The sequence below is a fragment of the Heterocephalus glaber genome, unplaced genomic scaffold (genome assembly GCF_053883595.1).
Source record: "Heterocephalus glaber isolate CG9 unplaced genomic scaffold, H.glaber_assembly_v1.0 deba00001457, whole genome shotgun sequence".
Lineage (NCBI taxonomy): Eukaryota > Metazoa > Chordata > Mammalia > Rodentia > Bathyergidae > Heterocephalus > Heterocephalus glaber.
This window is the reverse complement of record NW_028258305.1, coordinates 29137171-29158025: the sequence shown is the minus strand read 5'-3', so window position 1 is coordinate 29158025 and position 20855 is coordinate 29137171. Positions and strand designations below refer to the sequence as shown.

Here is a 20855-nt window from a genome sequence, read left to right as displayed (position 1 = left end):
ATGTATGTGATTTGTTTCTTTTCTCTGCTTGTAGAATTTTGTTCTTCTGTTGGGTTTCTGGAATTTTAACTATTATATGCCTATGTGTAGATTTGTTTTATCATGGCTGTTTGGAGTCCTGTATGCCTCAATTATGTGTATGTCAAGTTCTTTCCCCCTGCTTGGGAAGTTCTCTGCCATCACTTCTGTGAACAGTTTTTTCATGTCATCTGCACTCTCTCCTCTTTCTTCATTGACTCCAATCAGTCTTATGTTATTCTTCTTTGCATTGTCTAGCAGCTGCTGGATAGATTTCTCATGGTCCCTTACTATTTTTAAGAAATTTTTCTTTTCCTGGTCACTCATTGCAATCTTATCTTCTTTTTCTGAAATTTTGTCCCCACATTGGCTCCTCCTGCTGTGTAAACTTTCAATGGAGTTTTTAATCTCCTGGATATCTGTTTACATTTCTTTTATGGATTCCATTTGTTTCCTATGTTGGGATTCCATTATGTTCCTCAGCTCCTCTATTTTTTTAATCTGTGTCTGCTCTAGATTTATTAATCATGTCTTGCACTATGGGCACAATCTCTGCTGTTATCTGAGAAATTATTTCAGATTTCATTTTTTCCAGATCCTCTTTTGTTGCCAATTCAGGCAGTCCAAGTGGTTGAGTTTCAGATTGTTGCATCTGGTTTCCCTTTTGGGTTTCTTTAGGTGATCTGGAAGTCTGGTTTTGAGACTTGTTTAAGTGTCTTCTCATTTCAACAGAGGGGCAGGGGAGGGATGTGTGCTGCTGGCACCTGCGGTGCTCACCTCCTCGCCACTTGGTATAGTGGTAAGGCGAAGTTTCATCTCCTCTGCGCTGGGGGCACCTCTGCTCCTTGGTGCTCAGGGTGGTCTAGAAGAGGCTAATTTTTAAGAGCTCATTTTTAGGGCTGTAGATTTAAAAATCACTTTGCTTATTGTTTGTTTTTTGTTCTGAGAAACTTCTCTTAGTGGAAACGGTGATATACATGCTCAATTTTGTGATATGTTAAAATTTTTAAAAAATGTACCTTTAGTTAGAAAAGTGATACTACATGCAGAAAAAATAGATATAAATCCACATATCAGGTGCAGATAATATGTAATAAAGACTTTTTTATAGTGGTTTTAAAATTCAGATTTTTAAGGTATAGATTTTAAATGTTTTATTTTTTTAATTGAAAAATAACATTTATGGGAGAAAATGTTTTATTACATGTATACTTTGTGGAATGACCATCTCAGGCTAGTTGAATATCTTTTACCTTATATCCTTCTTTGTAGTGAGAACATTTAAAATCAAGATAAAGATTTTTAAAATAGTGACTATGAGAAACAAGAGCAATGTATTTGTGACAGAGCTTAAAAGTTATATGCACATATTCATATATGTACATTTATTTATGAATGCCTGTATGTGCAGAATTATATGATACATGTATTATACATGTTTAATATGCACACACTTTTGTATGTTGGAGCTCTTTTTCTATAGAAATAAAATGCTACATTAAAAAATACCCAACCACTTCAATTAACTGTAGAAAAAGAATCACATTGTTTCTTTGCTTTTTTTGTGTTATTTTCTGTTAGTCTAGAGGCAATAATTTATTATAATGTAATGTAATACGTATGGTTTGCAGTATGACATGGCAAAGTTAAATAACTATATAACAAATCTGAAGCAGTATTTTTGCTTAAAATCTGTAAATCTTCAATAGAAGCATGCTCATCAGAGAATGATGAGTAACATCATTTAGTACCATCAGAGGGGTGTTACTAAATAGTAAATACTTTAATTTCAATATTAATAAAATCCCTATAGAATTGATCTTCTGTGAAGAAATGTAAAATGTAACTGAATTTTACTTCTAAATCATGTTAAGTTTTTTCAAGAAAAGTTTTTTTTAAACCAGTTTATTTCTTCTTTATGCAAATGACTGCAAATAGATCATTTTCTTTACATGCACTGAAATAACATTTTCTTACATATTAGGCTTATTTAACACAGGTTCTTTTTTTTTTTTTTTTTTGAGACAGGATCTCTGTATTCCAAGCTGCTCTGGAAGTCTCTATCTTGCAGGTTGAGGGATTTTTCAGTAGATATGCTTCAGTAGTATTCTAGAGAGTCTTTGCTGTTGCTTCACTTATCTTGCTTGATAGGATTCTCTTTTCCTTTTTCTTCATCTGTTACTTAATATAGCCCTAAAGTATCTTGTACACTCCTGAACTGCTGCTTCCAGTGAATATATTCATTAAAAATAACCAAAGATTTTGGTGTCACATGTGCTACTTATGTTCCTGTTAATTTTTTGGTTCCCACTCCACTTCTGATTTATTAGGTTTTATATTTGGCACTGGATTTTCTTGCTACTGTTCTGATATTGAAACATCAGGCTGCCTACTTCTCTCTGAACCAAGATTAAGCCACAATACAGTCTTAAAACAATAAGTATCCTATGGGTTTCATGTTTTTGACCTTTGATTTATTAATGAGGTGCCTTAGGAAAACACAAGCTTCATTTACTCTTTCAAGTATGGTGACCTTGTCTGACATCTCAAGAGCTTAGTGTATCAGGGTAATTTCATTTACCTTCTTTTCTCTGAGCCCCATGCCATCCCCTCACAAGGCAGTGAGGGACCTTTGCTGATTGGATGCCATATACAAAGGGGCAGCTGCACCTACTGCAGTTCCTTTGTGTCCTAAGGACAGGGGTTGGTACCTCTTCTCAGGGCCACTGAAGTTTTATGTAATTCTACCTGTGTTAAAATGCTTGTTAGGAGCTATGGTGAAGGATGATTTGACCCTGAACTTTCATGGATTTATACTCTTTCCAAATAGTTAATACTCAGTTGGGCCTTTCTAGTTCTGCATTCGTTTCCTTCCTTTTTCAATTGGAAAAAATGAAGCAGGTAATTGTGAATGCACTTCTTCTCTATGATAGCATGGAAACTTGTGACACTTCCAGGAATGGCTGGGGATATCTTTGACAGTGAATTCAACAGAATTCTGCACAATTATCTCTTTGATGTCCAATCCCATAATTTGTATTTGCTTTGGTATCTATTGTCTTTCACCGTCATTTCAGATGAGGCAATTAAAGCGACAATAAATGGTAAATAACTAAAGAGCAGGACTCATATAGCAAATTAGAGTCACAACAAGGATTCCCACTAATGAATTCCTGGAAAAGATGAAGAGGGAATCATTATAGCAGATTCTGGTCTTTGGTCGCCATGTACTTCCTTCAAATGAATGTAATTCATCATCTGATTACTTTCAACTCAATTCAAGTCCTGGTGAAATCATCATCTCCTGAAATTCATTAATATATTTATTGAGCACCTTCTGCATACATTGCCATATTTTAGGGCTCTATTTGGGGGAATTGAAACAAAAATCCGCACTCTTTGACATATACTGTCTTATACTCTAGTTAGAAAGCCAAATGCAAGTTGGGTGTGGTGGCTTACACCTGTAATCCCAGCACTCTGGAGGCTGAGGCAGGAGGTTCATTGTGAGTTTTAGGCCAGCCTAGGTTACATAGTGAGTTCAGGGCCATCCTGAACTACAAAGGGAGAGACCCTGCCTCAAAAAAAAGAAAGAAAGAAAAAAGAAAGCCAAATGCACTAAAATGACATAAAAAAACATTATATCACAATGTATTTCTCCTATCCCACCCACAAGATAAAATTTTTCTCTCTTTAATCATTTTGTCTTTTCCACAGTATTTCTCACGATGGCCCAAACCTCTCTTAATACAATCCCTCAAAATAAGGTATACTGTGCTTGCAATGTGAGTCAAACAAGAATCCATTTCCTTCATGTTTCCTTGGCGTATCTTTGCAGTTCAGGTAGCCGTTCCCTTGTGTTTCTCTTTCATGTCATGTTTCTTCTTGAGGTGAACTAGGTTTCACTAGTGGACCTTCTGGGCCATATGGGCCAAACTGGCCTATATGGGTGGATGGAGTCCCATTCACAAGTCTCATGTTGAGGACTCCAACACACCATTTCTGTGGCTCTTCAATACAAGGCCTCCAGCAGCCTGAGTTTCTCTTCTCCTCTCATGCCTGCATCCTTCTCCTCCCAGCAGGATGGGCCTGGCCCAAGGGAGGATACTACCCTCCCTTGTCTAGCACCTAAAGAGGGCATCTGCCTTTTGGGGGCTCTTCTTACAGGAACTTTCAGGAACTGGAAAGGTAAGGATGAGAGGAGTTAGAATTGCTCCTGCCTCACAGCTGACCTGGCCCACTCCCACACCAGCTTGCTTTTGCCTCTGTGACTCTGCTCTCTAGTGGATGAAGGAAGACAGCCCAGTTGGCTGTTTTAGTCAGGAGCTTCTCTAGAGAGAGACAATTAGAACAGCAGGCCAAAGGGTGCTGGACTTGGTGGAGGACACTTACACTCCTTGCTTGTTGCTGCTTCTGTCTGGCTTTTTTTGTTTTGTTTTTGGAGACAGGGTCTTGCTGCGTAGTTCAGACCAGCCTTGAACTCACTATGTAGCCCAGGCTGGCCTCAAACTCATGGCGATCCTCCTACCTCAGCCTCCTGAGTGCTGGAATTACAGGTGTACACCACTACACCCAGCTTTTCTCTGTTTTTTAAAGGTATTATAATAGAAAAGGAAAAAAGCAATAAAAGAGAGGGAGAGAGGGAAGGACAGAGACACAGTAAGGAGACATAGTAAGGAGACATAGTAAGGAGGGAGAGAGGGGACAGGGAGAATGGATAAGTGAATTTTTGTTCTTATGTAGAACTGACATCTCATTTGCTATGTTGGTTCCCCCTTCCCAACCAGGCTCCAGTTGTGCTCATTCCTTCCCAACAAGTCTGGATGGGACCTGAGATCCTGAACTTTCATCAGGCTCTTGAGCAGTGCCAGTGCTGCTTGGTCATTGGACCGCACTCTAAGTACTAAGGGTCTTGTGGAATAATGGGGAAAAAGAAGTACCAGTTTCTAAATCATTTTTGCTATAAAAACATCTGACATTCGTATAGTACTTACTATGTGCCTGACACTATTTTAAGTGCTTTGCATATATCAAGTCATTCCATTCTCACAATAGTCCTAGAAGATGAGCACTGTTATCAGCCCCACTTTGTAGTTGGAGACACCAAGGCAAAAAGTTAATTAATTGACCAAATATAGTGAGTAGTAGAGCAAGAATTTCAATTCAGTCTACTCTGGGGTCTGTGTATTCTCCTACTTTATTCCAACAATTTACAAACATCACTCTCTTCTGGACATACTCTTTCAATATTTCCCCTTTAAAGTGTAGAAGTCAGCTTGCAAATAATGTCCCAGATAGGACTGTGAACGTCATTGTGTTCTTAATTCTCCATTGGATTAGCCATATTGTCAACCTTGGGCCTCCAGTCAATTTGATCATTAGAGCCGGTTTTCAAGAATTGCTTGTAGGATCCCCAGGCAGCTGTGGTTTGGCTGAGTAGAGGCAGCAAAGACAGGTGAGCTAACAGTTCTATAATTGATCACTGAGGCAGCAAAAGAATCAGCTCCAAGACAAATAGATGTTGTTCCTTGTGCAGACTGAGGGGAGAGATCAAGGCTGGAAGGACCATGTGGGTAGGTGTGGGGGACTAGGGGTGAAATATCATACTGTGTGTATAAGAAGGCTGGAGACTGGTTCTTGGGGGGCAGAAAGCAAAGTGGAGAACCTGGGGCAAGCTGGTGTATTATAAATGAGCTAAGCCTGAAACAAGGAAGACAGAAATTCATTTGTTCATTCAACTGGAATAAACTGATAACCTATTATGTGCCAGGCACTGTGCTACATGCTGCTGCAACAGTGATGAACAGCTGTACCTAGTCCTGCCCTCAGGGTATTTTAATTCTTGGAGAGTAGACTGATAAGACCAAACCAAACTAGAAATCAGATGAATAATGTAGAGTAATGTAGTTACAGGCCGTAAGGAGTGTCCTGAAGGACACAGGGCCAGAGAGCTACTTCAGATAGGGTGGTCTGAGAAGGGCTCAGCTCACACCCTGAGTTTAGAGCAGTTATCTGTGTGAAGAGAAGGGGAAAGGGCATTCCAGGCAAGAACTAGCCATGCAGAAGCCAAAGAGTAGACAAGATGGTGGCCGGGAAGACAGAGTTCGGCAGATCTTGGGAATCCAGTCATCCACTGGAAACGGATACAAATTCACAGAAGGATTAAAGCTGGGAATAGCAGATATGAAACGAAATAGGCTTCGACAGGGTGTTCAAGGGTCCTCTTGAGTATTATGTTGAATTCACGATATTCCAATGTCAAGGCTCACAGATTGCCTCAGCCTCTAAAATTGGGAAATATTTGAGAGGCAGACCCCAGTGTATTGTATTGGTTTGGTCCTGTTTGGATTTAAAAGCCCAGTTCTGAGTTGTAAGGTTTACACTGAAAGAAACCTTGTCTAGGTTTTTATGATGAAGGACAAGGCAAAAAGCAAGAATTGTGGAAATCGCTAATGAAATTTTGAAAATCACCCATGGTTTAATCTAAGTGCTTATATCTTGCTATGACTTAGGATCCTCAATTATAGAACTTTTGGGCCTAGGAAGGATTTTAGAATGATAGGACGCAATAGTTGACTCACAGACAAGGACATTAAAGTTTAGAGAGGTTAAGCAAATATCCTAAAATCACACTACTAGTTGATGGCAGTTATCCCTAGCACACAGTTCTCTGTCCTCCCAGCCCTGGGCTGTCTTTTCTACAGTGCAGTCATGCTTCACATCCTCATCCAATTTGGGGAGAGGTAGAGATGAGGTTTTGCTGTATTGCCTGGTCTGGCCTTAAAGCATCCTTCTGCTTCGGCCTCCCTCTCCAAAGTGCATAAATAAGTGATGAACAGGTTGTCAGTCCTTCCATACTGTGTCTGATGTTAATGATGACCATGAGCAGGCATAGGATTTGAACTTTGGAAGTTCAGTCTGTTTTATCAATACTTCTGCATTTATAAACAGTGAGGCTAATTAACCCTATTTCTACTCAGATCTCCTAGTAAACATGGATATAATCCAGCTGGATGGGTGTCCAAATTTTCCCTAATGTTTTAAAGCATCTCAGCACAGGGCCAACAGTGCAGGCTGCACCAGTGCCCCACAGCCAGGGACTCCTGTTTTCCACCTTCCTTAAATGATATATTCTACAATTCATCTCAACTTCTCATGTAGCATGTATTAATACACATCTTCTAGTTCACTTCCCCTGCTACATAGTATCCATTGTATAAAAAGACCACAATAGGGGTTCAGGGTATATCTTGGTGCTAGAATTTGTGCTTAGCAGTCACCTGAAGCCCTGGGGTCAATCTCCAGCACCCCAAATAAATAATCATAAATTAAGTGACTGTTAAAAATAAAAGGTCACAATTCATCCATTCTCTTATTGATAGATCTTTAAATTATTACTATTTTTCTCTTACAAACAATGCAGGGAGGAACATTGTTGTGTATTTCTGCTTGTGAGAATTACAGACCTAGGAGTGGCACTGCTGGAATGCATTGTAAATCTTTTGAAAATAATTTTTATGTTGATAGTAAAACAATCTGACTAGTTGCGAAAAGAAAAAAAATATTAAGTCTGGATAAATGGTAGGAGAAATAGAATGTCAGCAACAGGCTGTAAAATGGTATGGAATACAAGGCAAATTAGGCATATAGTCATGTACTACATAGTGATATTTCAGTCAACAATGGGCCTATCAATGACAGTGGTCTCATGAAATTTTAATGGAATCAAAAATCTCCTTTCACCTAGTGATGTCAGTTGTAGCCATGGTAATACTTTAGTCAAGTGTTTGTGGTGACACTGGTGTAGAGAAACCTACCACACTGCCAGTCAATAAGAGAATAGGGTGTACAGTTTGTACAGTACATAGTAGTTGATAATGAAGCGATTTTTTTTTTTTTGGTACCGGGGATCGAACTCAGGTCCTTGTGCTTGCACAGCAGGCGGCAGAACCACTGAGCTAAATCCTCTGCCCAGTAGTTGATAATGATAATGATGACTACATTGCTGGTTTAAGTATTTACTACACTATACTTTTAGTGAATATTTTAGTGTACTGTTTCTACTTATATATGTTAGTGTAAAACCATATGCTGTGTTTTGGTGGCAGCAGCCTAGACACTGTGTTTACTGTACCTCTTCTTATTTTTTAGTTTTTTTGGCACTGAGGGTTGAATTCTGGATCTTCCCAGGGAACTACATCCTCAGTGCTTTCATTTTGAGACAGGGTCTCAATAAATTGAACTTTGATCTTCCTTCCTCTGACTCCTGAGTTCTGGGAGTGTGCCACCACGCCCTGCTTTACCCTATCTCCTGATTGCATCAAGAGGACACACAGGGTGATTGACCTATAGCATCTAGATTTGTGCAAGTGCACTTTCTGATAACAGCACGACAGCAAATTCACCTGTTACACACCTCTCTGAACATATCCCTGTCATTAAATGACATATCACTGTATAATTCTGTTCCTTTTTAAAGGAAATTCATCTTTTAAGTTAAAAAGTGGAGTAAATAAATCGAGGAACCATTTGAATGCCACAAATTTGCATCAACATTGCTTCCATAAAGTCTTCCAGGGTTTTCCTTTCATTTCTGTGGAAGACAGTACTTCCTCCTTTGAACCTCCATCCCTCCTACCTGTATTGGGTGGCATATTGGACATTATGTTTACTATGATTTGTTTACATGTCTTTCTCAGTAGGGTGAAGGGTTTTTAAAGGTGGAGTTCACATCCTATGTGTGTCCTCAGGTTATGGAGCACAGTAGTAGGTAAGACTGGGGCATGGGGCAGGAGTCACAAGGGCAGAAGGGAGGGTGGACATGACCCAGTGCACAATATGTACGGTATGGAAATACCACAGTGAATCCCATTAATTTGTACAATTAATATGAGTCAACAACAACAAGAACAAGCAAACAAACAGGAAAAGATGGATCTATAAACAAATGGCCTAAGTCATGGAAGATCTTCTCGAGTTGGTAGTAGATTTCTGATGATGGGATAGTTTAGTGACAACTTAAAGTTTTGAAAGGAGGTTTACTCTTTTGTCTTCAGCTGGATACTTCATATAAAAGCTGATATGAATGGTTAATAAAATAGAGAAACCCCTTAAATATGACTTCATATTTGCTATGCATCATTGACATGTATTGCTATACAGTTAATTTTAGGAAAACTTTAGTTTTATAAATTGCCGAGAAATCATTTGGGAAAAGCTTCTATTCCCATTTAGGGATCTAATTCTTTATCAACTATTAGGATTTTCACGTTCCTACATTCTTATAATCTAGAATCTGGGATTTTTGTCCTGTTGGGATTGCTGATTAAATGAAATAATTCTGCTAAAGTGCTAAGCACAATGTTTGGCAAACAATAAGTATTGAATAAACATTAGCTTTACTATTATTAGCTAATTCCATACTTGGATTCCTTCAATTTATACCACATGCTTCTGGTATAGATATTTGAAGGAGCTACCATCTATATGTTTGGAGTAGTACATTAGTAAATCTGTCAGCTCAGAAAGAGGAAGGCATCTAAAAATGTATACCTCAAACTTAAGGATGCAATGGAAAATTCTTGAATATTTTGTGAGTTAAGTACAAAATACACAGGGAGATTATATATTATAAATATGTTTTTCAAAATGTCAAAAGCTCATTAAAATATTTTAGGTTGCTTTTTCCATCATAAGGGTTTGCTTATTATGAACAATATATCACATGTATGAAAGGTGCTTAGTTTCACTTCCCCAAAACATCTTTTCAAAGGGAAATATGAAGCAGCTATGGCTTACTGAGGTATAAACCCAGTGAGGTCCATCATAACTGGTATATATTTACATTTTGACTCACAGTGTTTGTGAGGCTTTAATCATAGGGGAACAAGTAATATTACTCAGACTTCATTGTTTAATCTTCCATTCATTTGTTTTTCAAGTTTGTTTCAGTCTGTGGGAAAGTTCCCTTTTAATCACACCATGCTTTCCTGATTTCCTCAATTTATCTTCATTTACTATTTTGCAGTGACTATGAAAAATCTTATGATAAGCTCCTTATTTCCCAAATCTATGCATATGAGCCTCATTGAGTCAGACTCATCCTGAATACATTTCAAAATCACATCAGCACTTTCAGATCAGCAAGTTACTTCTTAATAAATAGCTTTCTCAATGTTAGGTGCTATTTTAAAATCATGAAAGAGCAGTTTACAAATATGTGTAACTACTTCCAGAGGATAGTAAACTAAGGCATTTAATTAAATGAAGGTACTACATTTTTATTATGCTGTCAATGAATATTTGAATAACTAGCTGTAAATGAGTTCTATTTGTATAAAAGTGATTTTCTAAATCCAGTTGTCCCAATATTCTGAAATATAGTTCTAGTTTCTGGACAAAACAGGAAATGGAATGGCCACGACTCCATAACTGAGACAAATTAGAGGGTTACAGCAATAAACCGAACCCACAGACAGAGCAGTGAGAGCTTTGAACCATGGTGTTTTCTGTTCCCCTGAACTGATGGGATAATCTACTCAATTAATTTTGTTCAGTCATTATGCTATGGCTCAAATGGCCCCTCTAAAACTCAGATTGAAATTTATTTGCCACTGTGATGGAATTAAGAGGAAGAACTTTAAGGTCACAGGGCCACCTCCTTCATGAGTGGGTTAAGGCCTTTATTGAGGGAGTGGACTTATAAAGAGGGGCTCAGAACCTTCCACTGTGGAACCATGCCACAAGAAAACCCACATTAGATGCTATGCTATGTTCTTGACTTCGCAGCATTCAGAACCACAGGCCAAATAGATGTCTATTGTTTATCTTATCCAGGCTGTGGTATTCTTATAGTAGCTGAAAATGGACTAAGACATGTTAGAAAGTTAATTCTTCATTCTAGAATTTCTTCCACTCAAGTGAATCACATTGACATATATATAATGTGCATTAAAAATATCCCACTACTCTTAGAAATATCTAGATACATGCCTTAAGTAAGATTTCTCATTTAGGTCCTGAAAATTTATTGAAAGAAACCAATCAAAGATAATAACGTTAACTATCATTTATTCAGCAGCTCCTATCATTTACTGAGCAGCTCCTATGTGACCAAACTTTTTTTTTCTGTATTGAGGTATAGCTAACAACTAAAAATTGTATGTATTTAGAGTGTACAACTTGCTGGATGTGGTGATATGTGCCTGTAGTCTCACTTATTCAGGGAGCTGAGGCAGGAAGATTTTGAGAGGTCAGCTTGGGCAACTTTGTGAGACCCTGTCTCAAATTTAAAAATAAAAAAGGAAAAGAAAAAAAGTGTACCACTTGATGATTTGATATATATATATATATATATGTATACATACATATATTTGACATAGTCACCACAGCCAAGCTGATCAATATATTCATCACTTCATTTAGTTATTTTTTTCTCCTTCTAACTCTTAGAAAGTTATTTCTTTATTCTAGAATATCTTTCACTCAAGTGAATAATAGTGATGTATATAATGGGCATTAAAAATATCTCACTACTCTTAGAAATATCTAGATACATGCCTTGAGTAAGATTTCTCATTTAGGTCCCAGAATATTGAAAGAAACCAATAGAAGAACCAGTCTTTTCTCTCTCTTCATCCTTCCTTCCTTCTTTCTTTCTTTCTTTCTTTCTTTCTTTCTATCTTCTTTCTTTCTTTCTCGTCCTTCCTTCCTTCCTTCCTTCCTTCCTTCCTTCCTTCCTTCTGTCCTTCCTCCTTTCCTCCCTCCCTCCCTTCTTTCCTGGTCTTTTTCTTTTTGTAGTAAAAACATTAAAACACTAAGAGGTCTACCTTCTTAGTAAATTTCAAAAATACAATGTAATATAATACAGTATCATTAACTACAGTCACATTGTCGTATAATAGTTTTCTAGAATTTATTCATCTTGCACATCTGAAACTTTGCTCTCCACTTACCAACATCTCCCTTTCCTTCCTCATTCAGCTCCTGGCAACCAATATTCTACATTCTGCTGTGAATTTGACTACTTTAGATTCCACATGTAAGAGAGATCACACAATACTTCCTTTTCTGTGTCTGGCTTATTTTGCTTAACATAATGTTCTCCAGGCTCATTCATGTTTTTGGAAATGGCAGAATTTTTTTCTTTTTAAAGGTGGAATAATATTCCACTGTATATATAAACCACGTTTTCTTTATCAATTCATTTATTGATGGACATCTCAGTAGTTTTTTAAAAATCTTGGTTATTGTGAATCATACTACAGCAGACATATGAGTGCAGATATTTTTTTCAAGATCCTGATTTCATTTCCTTTAGCTATATACCCAGAAGTGGGAACACTGGATCATAAGGTAGTTCTATTTTTAATTTTTTTGAGGAACTTCTGTACTACTTTCCACTGATGGCGGTACCAATTTACATTCCCACCAGCAGTATACTAAGGTTCCCTATTCTCCCTATCTTTGCCATCATTTTCCTTGAATATATATATATTCCTTGAACATATTTTAATCCTTGCAGCAAATGTCTTGGATGAGGTTATTCCAATTTTCGATGTGGGAAGATGTCTGCTCAAATTGGTTAAGTAATGTGTCCAGTCTTCCACAGCTGGTATCCAGGCTGATGTTGAAAACCCTGGCCCATCTGATAGTAGTGCCACCAGATGAACTCTTGTTCTTTCCTCTACCAAAGTGCAGCATGGAATCATTTTAGGATGCCTTTAATAGTCTTGATTTTGCAGAAAGCTATAAGACATGGACTAAATGGTGATAAAAATATATCCAATAAGAATGCACTTACATTTTCCTTAATAGTCCCTATTTCTGTCATTTGATTCTCCTTTTCCATTTAAGACATTCTCAGGATTTTACTCTTAACCCTCTAACTTTTCCTGTCTTCATCCCCCTCCTGCTCCCACACAATGTTAACATCAAAGAATTCCATTCAAATCATGCAACTAAGTTTATCGCTCATCTAGGCAAATATCACATAGGTAAATTTATTAACCTAAACAATGGCCACATTTTTGGCAAGATGCACAGTTCTCAAGTTAGTTGGCAATAAAGTATATCTATTAATGTTTTGTTGAGATTAAGTATCAAGGTACTGAAAGGTTGAAAAGTGAACAATTACTGCAGGTTCTGTTGACCAATCTGCCCAGCTATACCCTGAAATTTCCAAAAATTAGAGAGAATTTAGTCAGAATAGCTCCAAAAGATCTGTGACCTTATCTCTGACGGACCAGACTACAAATGCTGTGATAAGAGCCAACAAATATTCCAGTGGGAACCTAAGCAGGAATTCACAAAGAAATGTCAGATGCATGATAGTTATGTATCCTACCATAGCTACCAGGTGTGGATTAGTTTCTAATTACCAGAAACTGTGCCAATAGCTGTCCAGGCATCATTTAATTTACTCTGAGAGAGCTGGGGTTGCCTAGAGATTAACATGGACACAGAGCCAAAGGAATAATGGTCAAGCAATAAAAACTACATTTCATTTTTACATGTATAAAATGAGGCTAACAATACTTTATAGAATTGAAGTAAGAAATGAGTTTATAGTCAGTACTTGGCATGGAGACTGTACTCAGTGTATGTTGGCTATTCTCCTAATGATCCTATGAGGTAGATATAATTATGATCACTTTTTATAGTTTAGGAAATTAGGGCTTAGAGGTGTCACATGGCAGAGGCAGGGTTGAAAACAGGTCTGTTTGCTAAGGGTGGTGGTGCATGCATGTAATCCCAGGACTCAGGAGGCTGAGGTAGGAGGATTATGATTTTGAGGCCAGCGTGGGCTGCATAGCCAGAATCTGTTTTTAAAATAAAAATTTCTTTTCTTTCTTTCTTTCTTTCTTTCTTTCTTTCTTTCTTTCTTTCTTTCTTTCTTTCTTTCTTTCTTTTTTTACTTCAAAAATCAGTGCCCCTTACCCCTAAGCTGGTCTTCACTTCACTACAGGACAGAGTGGGCAAAAGAACCCAGCTGCAAGGCCTCCTGCTACCATGTGGTGCCAACTCCTTAGACGATTTTCTGAGGGGTGAAGCAGAGGAAATCTGGCACCGAGTTGGCTGAGGGACAGGTTGAGAGGAGAATTTCATGCTTTCTCTACCTTGCTAGGAATGTGCATGATGCAAACCATCCCAGCGCGACTTAACCACAGCCAAGAAACTCCTCCAGTGGTGATGAAAGTGTGTGAGTGACACGCAGGAGCGGGATGGGAGCCTTTGCATGCCACCCACCTGGTGTTCTCAGCCCCTTGGGCAGAAACCAGCTGCGGGAGTCGTGTCCACTCTTCCCAGCCATACAAAGCCCACGCAGAGGGCCTCCCTGGCTGTTTGATGATTAGCGTGATGTTGAGCTTCTACTGTGTGTCTTCTAAAAACAAAAGTCTGATCAATTAGGCATAATGATCCCACTTAAGAAATGAAAAGGGATAAAAATGATCAAGATGTGATACACAGATGTTAGTACATCTGTACAAATGATGTAAATATTATGTATTACAAACATATATCAATGAAAAGGAAAAAGGAAATGAAGACATTAAGACTTAGAGGGATTTGGTGAACTGCCCAGCATTATTGTACAGTTTGTAACAGAACAGCCAGGTCAAGCACTGGTCTGTATCTTTATCCAAAACCCACGAGCTTCTCACTATTCAAACTTGTTCTTTTGGTATTGGAGATATTATGAAATCATTATTTTTTTTCTGATTTTTGCTTTTTTCCCCACTGCTTTGTCTTTGCCAATCTTATTTCGTGTTAATGATTTTGTCCCAAAACACAGCATGCTATGGAATTCTTGGGGTAGCAGTTGAAATTAAGTTTCCAAGTCTAAGAGCTTGCACTACTGCATTATCTCTGTGGATTGTTTCTTTGCACTGTCTCTTTCTTCTTCCTATCTTATTCATTGGACATCTGATTAGTACAGTCTTTTTAGGGGCTCTTGAACTCACTCACTGGTGAGAAAATCCTTGTTCCAATTTTACAGGCAGGTATTTAGATTCTTGTAGCCTTGCAATAAAGGAGTGGAAGTAATTTTGGGTTCATGAAAAAGTATATTGCAAAAGTTTTCCAAGAGTTCTCTGTGAGGGACATATAATGTCTCAAATAAAATAGTCAAGACAGTAGTGAGAATGGCTATTGGTTTTGCTATTTCAATTGTAGCAATAGTCCATTTTTACACAACAAAGCCTATGGAGCAGTTAGGGGACTTGAACTACCTCCCTGTCTCTCTTCAGTTGCTGCTAAAGAAGAGACCGAAGGCTTTATGCATCCAGTCCCTCACCCCTCAGCTCTGACCTTCCCCTTCCTACAGGCAATGGGCATGCCGCCTGCAGCAGGTGATTGTCAAACCTTTTAATACCATGCCATCATCGTGATGCTCAACATTTGTGCTCTGAAAATCTTTTCTACATAGTGTGCACTCTGAGGTCCGGTACAAGATGGTGGTTTGAATCCTGGCCCTTGTATTTGTGGCAACGTGAGTGGCCTGTGCCACATCCATATGAAACAGTCTGTAACCACATTAAATGCTGAAATAATTTTGTTTCTCCCTGCTACAAGGATGTCTAATAACTGTCTTGTTTTGTATCTATAAGTTCATATACATATATGTATATGTATATGTATGTGGAATATTTTGAAATTTAAAAGCATTGATTTTCACAGTCAGACTGTTTCAGGAATAAATCACATAACCACCAGTCTCTCCCAGTCCTCTCTCCAGGGACTACTGCCCTTACCACATTTTCATGGAAATAGAGAATACTCTAGTGTTTTGTCTATAGGAAACAAAATTGAGTTGCTGGTATAGTAACCGTATTTGCTTTTTATTTTTACTGGGGAACTAATATGATTTAAAAACAAAAAGAAAAAATTTAGAAGCACCTCTCTCTGTCATGACATCCCCCATTAAAGGCGACCTGAAGACTTCCTGGAGGAACAAAGGCTGCCTGGTTTAGCATTCAGCTCTCACTTTCATTCAGCAGCATTGCTGACAGAGACCCAAGCTTTCCCTGCAGATAGTGACTCCACCAGGGAAAGCAATATGTGAAGTTTCTACAAGAAAGTTTTTGTGTGAAATTGTAACTCCTGCCAGAGATGTCATCTGGTTTAGTTCACTTTCTTCCCAGGATCTAGGAAAGTTTCCCAAGTCCCAGATAAATACAGCTGGAATGGTATTCAGAAGTCAGTAGCATGAGGCTGAGGGGAAAGATGGAATTTTACACACTCCATTTGTTCCTGGTTGAGATAAAGCCTCCGTCTGTTTTCCTTAAGGTGAAAGTCCAATTCACTTACAGAATTATAAAGCTTTATTCACTGGAAGAAAATGATTAAGATTTCTGTCACTGCTATAACTGCTATACCATAATAAATTTACCTAAGGAAAGGGATTGCCTCTTCTGAATTCCATCTAGAGCTCCCTGGGGAAGAACAGTATACAACTGACAGCTGATGCTAGGACATTCTGCTTCTGCCACTTTCTTTTCATCCCTTCCGTGCTGCAAACTGTTTCCCTCCATGCTGTTGATTATTAAGTCTGCATGTTCACAGTGCAGTAATAATTAATGTTCTCCATGTTGACTCTCAGGAACTACAATACCATGAAGTACCCTTCAGAATTATCAGGGAGAAATTAAATTATGTTCAGTGTAGTTTTAGAGCAATATTACTCATAATTTAAAATACTGTTCAGGGATGGGTTGGAGCTGGGTCCTATTGGCTTGAGAGAGCCTATTGTGAAATAGGAAGGAGTTCTGGGAGCCAGATGTTGGGCCTTTAAAACTGGGCCTTGACTGGCATATTTATATAGTGGACCCTTGAGTTATGACTGGCCTGACATATGAACAACTTGGGTTACGACTGGAATTTTAGTTTTAACTTATAATCAAAGTATTGAGTTGCGACCCAAACGCCAGGCACTTGTACTTCCAGATGGTCTCAGTTATAGATTTAACCCTTAAAGAGTTCTGGAAGGAATATTACAATATCCTTTTCTGTGTGGTGTTAATAGAGAAATCCCAGACCATTGTCTCCCTAAGGACACTGAGATCTGCTTGTACACAGGACAGAGACTTTGAAGTCTATGTAGAGGAGCCGGAGCCTTCAATTGACCAACTTGAGTTACAACCAGCCCTCACAAACAAATTGAATTTGTAAGTCACTTTATTACGGAAATTGGTATTTGCTAAAAATCATAAATGCCCCCTCCACAGATACTTGCTTTATTGGTATACCATTGTCTATACCCTGGAAACCTCATAATCCAATTAATATATTTTTTATTCATTAATTTTATTGAAACATTTTAGGTATACAATATGCTGACATTCATCATTGGGAATTTGGACCTGTACATGATATATCTTGGTTCTTATTTTTTTCCCCATCCCCCTTCCCTCCATTCAACCCCTCTACCCCTCCCTATTTATAAAGACTTTGTTCCTATTTTTTCCTTTTTTCATATTTATTTCTTCCTTTCTTACTGTCCCCTACCCTTCCCACTTACCCTTCTCCTTTGTCCCCTTTTTTCCTATTTCACATTATCTATTGTACATTTTGATCCTTATTTACACTTTCAGTTTCTCATACCAGAGCAACTATTTGGTATTTACACATGTGTGTCCTATTTCACTTAAGAGATGGTCTCAATGTGCGTCCATTTAGCTATAAATGTCTCTAGCTTCTCATTTTTTATGGCTGAGTAGTATTCTATTTTGTAGAAAAAATACATTTTCTTTTTTCCAGTCTCAGTTGATGGGCAATTGGGCTGTTTCCAAGTTTTTGTTATTACAAAACATGCTCCTATGAACATGGGTGCACATATATCGCTGTGGTATGATTCTTTTAATTCTTTTGGGAAGATACCCAGCAGGAGAATAGCTAGGTCAAATGAGACCTCTAATCCTAGGTTTTTGAGGTATCTCCACACTGATTTCCACAGTGGTTGCATCAGTCTTTACTGCCACCAGCAGTGGAAAAGGGTTCCTTTTTCCCCACAGCCCCGCCAGCATTTATTATTGGTTAATTTCATGATAGCAGCCATTCTTTCTGGGGTGAGGTGGAATCTCAGTATTGTTTTCATTTGCATCTCTTGAATGACCAATGATGTTGAACATTTTTTCATATGTTTATTTGCCATTTCTACATCTTTGTCTGTTCATTTCAGATGTCCATTTTTGAATTGGGTCTTTAAATTTAGGAGCTCTGATTTTTTTAAAGTTCTTTATGTATTCTAGATTATAGACTTTTGTCTGAGGAACAGCTGGTAAAAATTTTTTCCTACATTGCAGGTTGTCTCTTCACACTGTTGGTTATTTCTCTTGCTGTGCAGAAGGTTTTTAATAAGATGAGATCCTAGTTGTTGATTCTTTGTGCTAGTTCCCGTGCAACTGAGGTTTTGTTCATAAAATCTTTTTCTACGCCACTGTCTTCAAGAGTTCTACCTAATCTCTGTTCCAGCTGTTTTAGTGTTTCTGTTTTTAATATTCAGATCTTTAATCCACTTAGATCTTAGTTTAGTGCATGGTGATAGATATGGGTATAGTTTTAATCTTTGGCAGGTTGAAATCCAGTTTTTCCAACACCATTTATTAACAAGGCTATCTTTCCTCCAGTGAGGGTGGTTGGCTCCTTTGTCAAACATGGGGTGGCTGAGTGTGTCTGGAGTTGTTTCTTCTAATCTATTCCACTGATCCTTGGGACTGTTTCCTTGCCAGTACCATGCTGTTTTTATCACAGTAGCTTTGTAGTATAGTTTCAAGTTGGGGATTGTGATATCCCCTGCCATGTCTCTGTTGCCTAGAATTGCTTTTGCTATTCTAGGTCTCTTTTGGTTCCAAATGAATTTTTGGATTGTTTTCTCTAGTCCTGTGAAATATATTGTTGGAATTTCAATTGGCATTGCATTAAATCTATACAGCAGCTTTGGAAGTATGGCCATTTTCACTATATTGGTTCTTCCTACCCAGGAGCAAGGAATGTCTTTCAATTTTCTGACATCCTTGTTGATCTCTTTTTTTAGAGTACTATAGTTTTCAGAGTAGAGGTATTCAATTTCTTTCATTAGGTTGATTCTTAGGTATTTCATTTTTTTGGATGCTACTGTGAAAGGAGTTGTTTCTCCAGTTTCTCTCTGTGAGTCTGTTGTTTGTGTACAGGAAGGCTATTGATTTTTGTGTGTTTACCTTGTATTCAGCTACTCTATTGAATTGGGTTATTAAGTCTAGAAGACTTTTGGTGGAGTTCTTGGGGTCTTCTATATAAAATATCATGTCATCTGCAAATAATGACATTTTAACTTCTTCATTTTCTATCTTTATTCCTTTTATTTCTTTCTCTTGTCTAATTGCTATGGCTAATGTTTCCAAGACTATATTGAACAGGAGTGGTGATAGTGGACATCTTTGTTTTGTTCCTGATTTTAGTGTGAAGGATTTCAGTTTTTGACCATTTAGTATGATATTGGCTGTTGGTTTTTCATAGATGGCTTTTATCAGATTGAGGTAGAGACTGTCTATTCCATTTTTTTGTAGTATTTTTATCATAAATGCATGTTGGATTTTGTCAAATGTTCTTTCTGCATCTATTGAGATGATAATATGGTTTTTGTCCTTGGCTTTTTTTTTTTTTTGTACCAGAGATCGAACTCAGGTCCTGCTGCCTTTGTGCAGCAGGCGGTGAAACCTTGGCTTTATTGATATAGTGTATTACATTGATTGATTTGCATATGTTGAACCATCCCTGCATCCCTGGGATGAATCCCACTTGGTCAGGGTGTAGAATCTTCTTGATGATCTTCTGCATTCTGTTTGCCAGTATCTTATTAAGGATTTTTGCATCTATGTTCATTACTGAGATTGGCCTGTAGTTCTCTTTTTTGGTTGGGTCTTTCTCTGCTTTAGGGATCAAGGTGATGCTTGCTTCCAGAAATGAATTTGGGAGTATCGCTTCCCTTTCAATTTCATTGAAGAGTTTAAACAGTAGTGGCAGTAGTTCCTCTCTGAATGTTTTGTAGAATTCAGCAGTAAAGCCATCAGGATGCAGGCTTTTCTTAGTTGGTAACTTTTTAATTACGTTTTCAATTTCATTGATTAATATTGGGTTGTTTAGAATTTTTAGATGTTCTTCATTCAACTTCGGTAATTCATATGTCTCTGGGAACCTGTCCATTTCTTCTGTGTTTTCCATCTTATTGGCATATAGGTTCTTGAAGTAGGTATTGATGATCCTCTGGATTTCTGCTGAGTCCATTGTAATTTCATTCTTTTCATTCCTAATTGCTTGGATTTGGGCATTTTCTTTCCTTTCCTTTTTCTGATAAGGTTGGCTAAGGGTTTGTCAATTTTGTTTATTCTTTTGAAGAACCATCTTGGCTTCATTGATTTTTTTGTATGGTTCTCTTAGTCTCCATTGCACTGATTTCTGTTCTGATCTTTATAATTTCCTCCCTTGTATGAGCTTTGGGTTTGTCCTGCTCTTCTTTTTCTAGAAGCTTGAGGTTCAGCATCAGGTTGTTTAATTGGGCTCTCTTTGTTTTCCTAATATGTGTATTCACTGCTGTGAATTTCCCTCGTGAGACTGCTTTCATTGTGTCCCATAGATTCCAATATGTTGTATTGTCATTGTCATTTAATTGAAGGAACTGTCTGATTTCTTCTTTAATTTCCTCTGTGACCCATTGGTTATTCAGAAGTGTGTTGTTCAATTTCCACGTGCTTATGAAATTTTTTGAGTTTTTTTTGCTATGGATCTCCAATTTCATCGCACTATGGTCTGATAATATACAGGGGATAACTTCAATTCCTTTGCACTTACTTAAACATGTT

At 37.8% G+C, this 20855-nt stretch overlaps 1 protein-coding gene and 1 long non-coding RNA gene across 2 annotated transcripts in view; one reads left to right on the top strand and one right to left on the bottom strand.

Annotated features, from left to right (window-relative positions):
• Window positions 1–20855, top strand: part of LOC101708837 (uncharacterized) — a 148562-nt gene that overhangs the window by 66746 nt on the left and 60961 nt on the right. The gene's annotated exons all lie outside the window — the stretch shown is intronic.
• Window positions 345–20855, bottom strand: part of LOC147827009 (uncharacterized) — a 29671-nt gene continuing 9160 nt past the window's right edge. Inside the window, exons 2-3 of the long non-coding RNA XR_015452999.1 lie at window positions 14266–14401; window positions 345–4198 (exon numbers count right to left, since the gene is read on the bottom strand). This is a non-coding gene — a long non-coding RNA (uncharacterized LOC147827009). The remainder of the gene's footprint in view (window positions 4199–14265; window positions 14402–20855) is intronic.